Source organism: Lepidochelys kempii, chromosome 26 (genome assembly GCF_965140285.1).
Source record: "Lepidochelys kempii isolate rLepKem1 chromosome 26, rLepKem1.hap1, whole genome shotgun sequence".
Lineage (NCBI taxonomy): Eukaryota > Metazoa > Chordata > Testudines > Cheloniidae > Lepidochelys > Lepidochelys kempii.
The window spans coordinates 9,401,016-9,407,135 of NC_136405.1; positions in this window are offsets into that span (position 1 = coordinate 9,401,016).

The window sequence follows — 6,120 nt, forward strand, 5'->3', positions numbered from 1 at the left end:
ATGAACAGAGAGCAACCATACCTTAAGTCCAAAGGTGCAAACAATTCGATGTTTATTGGGGTGAACTTCCAGCGAGCATAATTCGTTTCTTTCCTTAGTGTCCCCCTTCCCTGCTCCGACACCACAGAGCCTTACACCTGTGCCCCTGTTCCCATTCCTGCCTTTAGCCAAACATGATTCCAATTCCCCCCATTCCCTGTTCCCATTTCCCCCTTTAGCAAAACATGATTCTAATTTCCCCACCCCATTCCCTGTTCCCATTCCCCCCCACACACACACTTCCTGATTGACTGCAGACTATATAGTAAAACCTGAGTTCTGCTTAGCTCTACCTTAACCAATCATTTTACTGAAATTTCACTAACCAATCCTAACATATTGTAACATGATCTAACCAATTATATTCACCACCTTAATTAGTTTACACCCAGCAAAATTAATTATACAGCAGACAGAAAAAATCACAGAACCAGACAGAGATTATACAGACAAACAATAGGGAAATGGGGACTACAGTGATAGAACAACAAATTAATGAGAATTTCACATCCCAGCTATTGATAAATGAGTTCTTGCCAGACAGGATGCTATCGAACTAAGTTTCCTTTTACATCTTCTAGGCACTTCCCCTTTCTCTGGAGGCGATACACATTATCAAGTCAGGATTGAATTCCTAACAGCCCAATAGCACCTGATTTCAATGTGACTAGTTTGGAATGTGAGGAGGTGACCGGTCACTTCCCAGCTTATGGCTGCCTCTGCTGCTTAGCCAAAGGCCTTAGCCTAAGCACAGGGCCTCAGACTGTTACAGTAAGAGAAGGCCCTTACACCGGCAGACAGTGATTTTGATTCTTTCTTTTATACCTTTATAACTAGCTAAGTGATAAGAATATACCTAAATTCTTAGAGTATTGGCCTTTACAGACAGGCCTGAATATCTATATCCTGACACTGTAGTTGTAAGAATGTTTGACAGAGTTCTTGCAGGTGTTTGTCTCTGTCTGAGGAGTTGAAGCAAATGCGGTTGTATCGTAGAGCTTGGCTGTAGACAATGGATTGCGTGACGTGGTCTGGATGAAAGCTGGAGGCATGTAGGTAAGCATAGTGGTCAGTAGGTTTCCGATATAGGGTGAATTGGAATTAATTTGTAAACTGGATACAATTAACGTAGGCTTGAATAAAGATTGGGAGTGGATGTGTCATTACACAAAGTAAAACTATTTCCCCATGTTTATTCCCCCCCACACACACACACTGTTCCTCACACTTTCTTGTCAGCTGCTGGAAATGGCCCACCTTGATTATCACTACAAAAGGTTTCCTTGCCTCCCTCCCCGTCCTGCTGGTAATAGCTCACCTTACCTGATCACTCTCATTACAGTGTGCATGTTAACACCCATTGTTTCATGTTCTCTATGTATATAAAATCTCCCTACTGTATTTTCCACTGCATGCATCCGATGAAGTGAGCTGTAGCTCACAAAAGCTTATGCTCAAATAAATGTGTGAGTCTCTAAGGTGCCACAAGTCCTCCTTTTCTTGTTTCAATTTCAGAATCTTTAGGAAAAAGACTCAGAAGATTATTTTCCTTGATAGAGGTGTTAGAGACTCTTACTTAGCCATTGTACTGGCCGAACTTGCATTAACTTAACATATGTGATAATTTGGGATGTTTTGTTCATTCTCTTATTTTCATATTAATCTTTATGCTTAGTGAAGATTGCTTGACCTTTTGCCTGCGCAGCACAGACGACTATTGTATTAATATACAGTACCAGGCTGATGAAACAGATTCCAGCATGCTGCTAGTTTAGTTAAATGATTCCAGTTATAATTCAACATCTCCCATATACCTCATACTCACTGGATCCTCCTCATTGACAACCAACCATAAGGCTTTAAAGCAACACAGGACAGCCTGGATAGAAACACTTATTGCTCAGCTGAGAAACAGAACGCCCACATTCAAACTGAACCTTGGCGTAAAGCAAATACCATTCAAACTGGTTTCACCAGGAGTTACATTAGGGTTAAATTTGATCTCACACATACACATAGCTTAATAGGCTCTGTTGTTTGATACCAGGAGACATGCAAGGGCTCCATTGATTGACATAAGAGTTTCCTTCCTATGAAGCAAGGAAACTCTTATGTCAATCAATGGAGCCCTTGCATGTCTCCTGGTATCAAACAACAGAGCCTATTAAGCTATGTGATAGCCTCTACTTAAATTTTGCACACCAGGCCAGCGTTCCAACAGGTCTCTAAAGACCAGCAGGGTCTCTAAACATTGTGCCATGTAGAACAAGGACTTTTAACACATCTGAATCGTTGGCACAAGTAGAACAAAGGCATGTGATTTGCATGAGCTGAAACAGTCTTGTTTGCACAAATCAAGTCCGCGCCTAAACACTAAAGTTTGTGCCCATAAGCTTTCTACCCTCAGCTTACAGCATGCACCCCATTGCAGTTGCAAAACTAGAGGCCACTGTAGAATGGTTAGCCCACTCCATTCAGTTTCACTGTGGCAGCATTCATGATAACATCCAAGCTGTTCACATGAAGCCTGGGATAAAGCCTAATGAATTCAATGAAAAGACTACTACTGACTTCAGTGGACATTGGATCTTGTCCATCATTTACAGTTACAGGGCCAAATTCATAGCTGGTTAAAGTAGGTGCAGTTTCATTCTCTTAAGCCAACTCTCAAGTGAGCCTATTGCCAGTAGGTCTTATCTTTCAAAATGAAATTCTGCTTTACAAGTGGTCCAGTAATATACTCTTCTGTTAAGGGAATTTGAATCTATACAACAATCAAAGCGGCTCTCCATTTTCAAGGGTCTGTTCATGAACACAATTCCCAGAATTCACCTCCCCACCTTCAACAGGAATGAACTCGGCAGTGTATTCCTTTCTCCTGCCAAGGGTTTGGTCCTATGAGTGCCTACAATGACAAAACAACAACAAATTTAGCTTTGATTTCAAGAGGGCACACAGGAGCTTTGCCTGAGAAAGGCATGAAGGATTTGGCCTAACCGATGCTAGACTGAGATGTTCAGCTAGGCTGATCATCAAACACTTCAAGGACAACCAGTATGAAAGATACAGAACAATTCTTAGCCTTAAAAGGGACACAAACCCAATATATTTTGACCCTAGAACAAAGCCATATATTTGTATCTTGGTGTCTGATCCCTGCCACAATTTTTACTTGAAAACATACCATCTGGAGAAGATTTTCAAATTGAGGCCTGATTTTCATTGTTGCCAACTACAAGCATTCAAAATTTATGAATCAGGCCTTAAAAAAAAATCAATGAGATTGGGTTAAAACCCCTAAAATTAAACCAAAGAAGAATCCCAAACCTATTTTGTTAGTTACCTTTTGGCTTTTGAACTCTCTCAAGATTGTGAGGTACTCAGATACTGTTGAAATATAATGTTTATAAGTACCTTAGTGAAATAGAAGCAACTCTGACATCAGTGATGTTATTCCAGATTTACTGCATTGGGTTCAATTTATAAATGCTTTTAAAAGGGTTAATAAGAGCTCAATAGATTTTACAGCCATAAGTTGCATGTGTTCTAGATGGTTATAAACACAGCCGTAGAAGGTGCTATAGATAGTTATAAGCCATGGTTATAATCAACTTATTGACCTCTCAACTTTAACAATCTACAACAGCAGATCGACCATTTAATAACTTATTAATAGAGATTTTAATAACACCTTATAAATAGAACCTTAATATAAAATGTGACTGATTTATACAAACATGACAAGAGAACAGACAACACATGCAGTACTGACCAGGAAAGAATTTTCTGTAGTATCCGGCTGGTGAATCTTGCCCATATGCTCAGGGTTTAGCTAATTGCCATATTTAGGGTCGGGAAGGAATTTTCCTCCAGGGCAGATTGGAAAAGGCCCTGGAGGTTTTTTCACTTCCTCTGTAGCATGGGGCACGGGTCACTTGCTGGAGGATTCTCTGCTCCTTGAAGTCTTTAAACCACGATTTGAGGACTTCAATAGCTCAGACATAGGTGAGAGGTTTTTTGCAGGAGGGGTGTGTGAGATTCTGTGGCCTGCGTTGTGCAGGAGGTCCGACTAGATGATCATAATGGTCCCTTCTGACCTTAGTATCTGTGAATCTATAACTCAGGAACTGTCTCTTCACGTTCCACTGTGCATGAAAACCAGGCACAAGATGGATTTGTGGCATAGCAGGGAACAGTGCATAGTCTTGATTCTGCCACTTCTCATCCTTCTCATCCTGCTGCTACTTCCTCAGGATCTCTTGATAATCCAAAAACAAAAAGTCCATGTGGGCACCAAAGGGAAGAACTCTCCAAGTGATTATCATACTTGTGCTGGCACTGAAGTTACAAAGCAGAGTTTGGCGGCAACAACAACAACAAAGGAATGGGGGAAGGATTTCCGAGTGGTTAGGAAACTGGATTGGGACCGAAGTAGACCTGAGTTCAATTCCCAGATCCACCCCAGATTTCCAGGAGGGCTTTCAGAACCTGAAGCTCCTGTCTGTAAACGATGAACAACAATTCCTTTGTCTCTGTTCTGAAATATAGACTGTCATATGATTGGAACAGAGACTACTCCCACTATGTTAAAACAGGTTTCAGAGTAACAGCCGTGTTAGTCTGTATTCACAAAGATGGACTACAAGCCGTCAAGAACACCATCCCCGATAATGTCACGGCTAACCTGGTGGCTGAACTTTGTGACTTTGTCCTTACCCATAACTATTTTACATTTGGGGACAATGTATACCTTCAGATCAGCGGCACTGCTATGGGTACCCGCATGGCCCCACAGTATGCCAACATTTTTATGGCTGACTTAGAACAACGCTTCCTCAGCTCTCGTCCCCTAACACCCCTACTCTACTTGCGCTATATTGATGACATCTTCATCATCTGGACCCATGGAAAAGAAGCCCTTGAGGAATTCCACCATGATTTCAACAATTTCCATTCCACCACCAACCTCAGCCTGGTCCAGTCCACACAAGAGATCCACTTCCTGGACACTACAGTGCTAATAAACAATGGTCACATAAACACCACCCTATACCGGAAACCTACTGACCGCTATTCCTACCTACATGCCTCCAGCTTTCACCCTGACCACACCACACGATCCATCGTCTACAGCCAAGCTCTGCGATACAACCGCATTTGCTCCAACCCCTCAGACAGAGACAAACACCTACAAGATCTCTATCAAGCATTCTTACAACTACAATACCCACCTGCGGAAGTGAAGAAACAGATTGATAGAGCCAGAAGAGTTCCCAGAAGTCACCTACTACAGGACAGGCCAAACAAAGAAAATAACAGAACGCCACTAGCCATCACTTTCAGCCCCCAACTAAAACCCCTCCAACGCATTATTAAGGATCTACAACCTATCCTGAAGGATGACCCAACACTTTCACAAATCTTGGGAGACAGGCCAGTCCTTGCCTACAGACAGCCCCGCAACCTGAAGCAAATACTCACCAATAACCACATACCACACAACAGAACCACTAACCCAGGAACCTATCCTTGCAACAAAGCCCGTTGCCAACTGTGCCCACATACCTATTCAGGGGACACCATCACAGGGCCTAATAACATCAGCCACACTATCAGAGGCTCGTTCACCTGCACATCCACCAATGTGATATATGCCATCATGTGCCAGCAATGCCCCTCTGCCATGTACATTGGTCAAACTGGACAGTCTCTACGTAAAAGAATAAATGGACACAAATCAGATGTCAAGAATTATAACATTCATAAACCAGTTGGAGAACACTTCAATCTCTCTGGTCACGCAATCACAGACATGAAGGTCGCTATCTTACAACAAAAAAACTTCAAATCCAGACTCCAGCAAGAAACTGCTGAATTGGAATTCATTTGCAAATTGGATACTATTAATTTAGGCTTAAATAGAGACTGGGAGTGGCTAAGTCATTATGCAAGGTAGCCTATTTCCCCTTGTTTTTTTCTAACCCCCCCCCCTAAGTTCTGGTTAAACTTGGATTTATGCTGGAAATGGCCCACCTTGATGATCATGCACATTGTAAGGAGAGTGGTCATTTTGGATGAGCT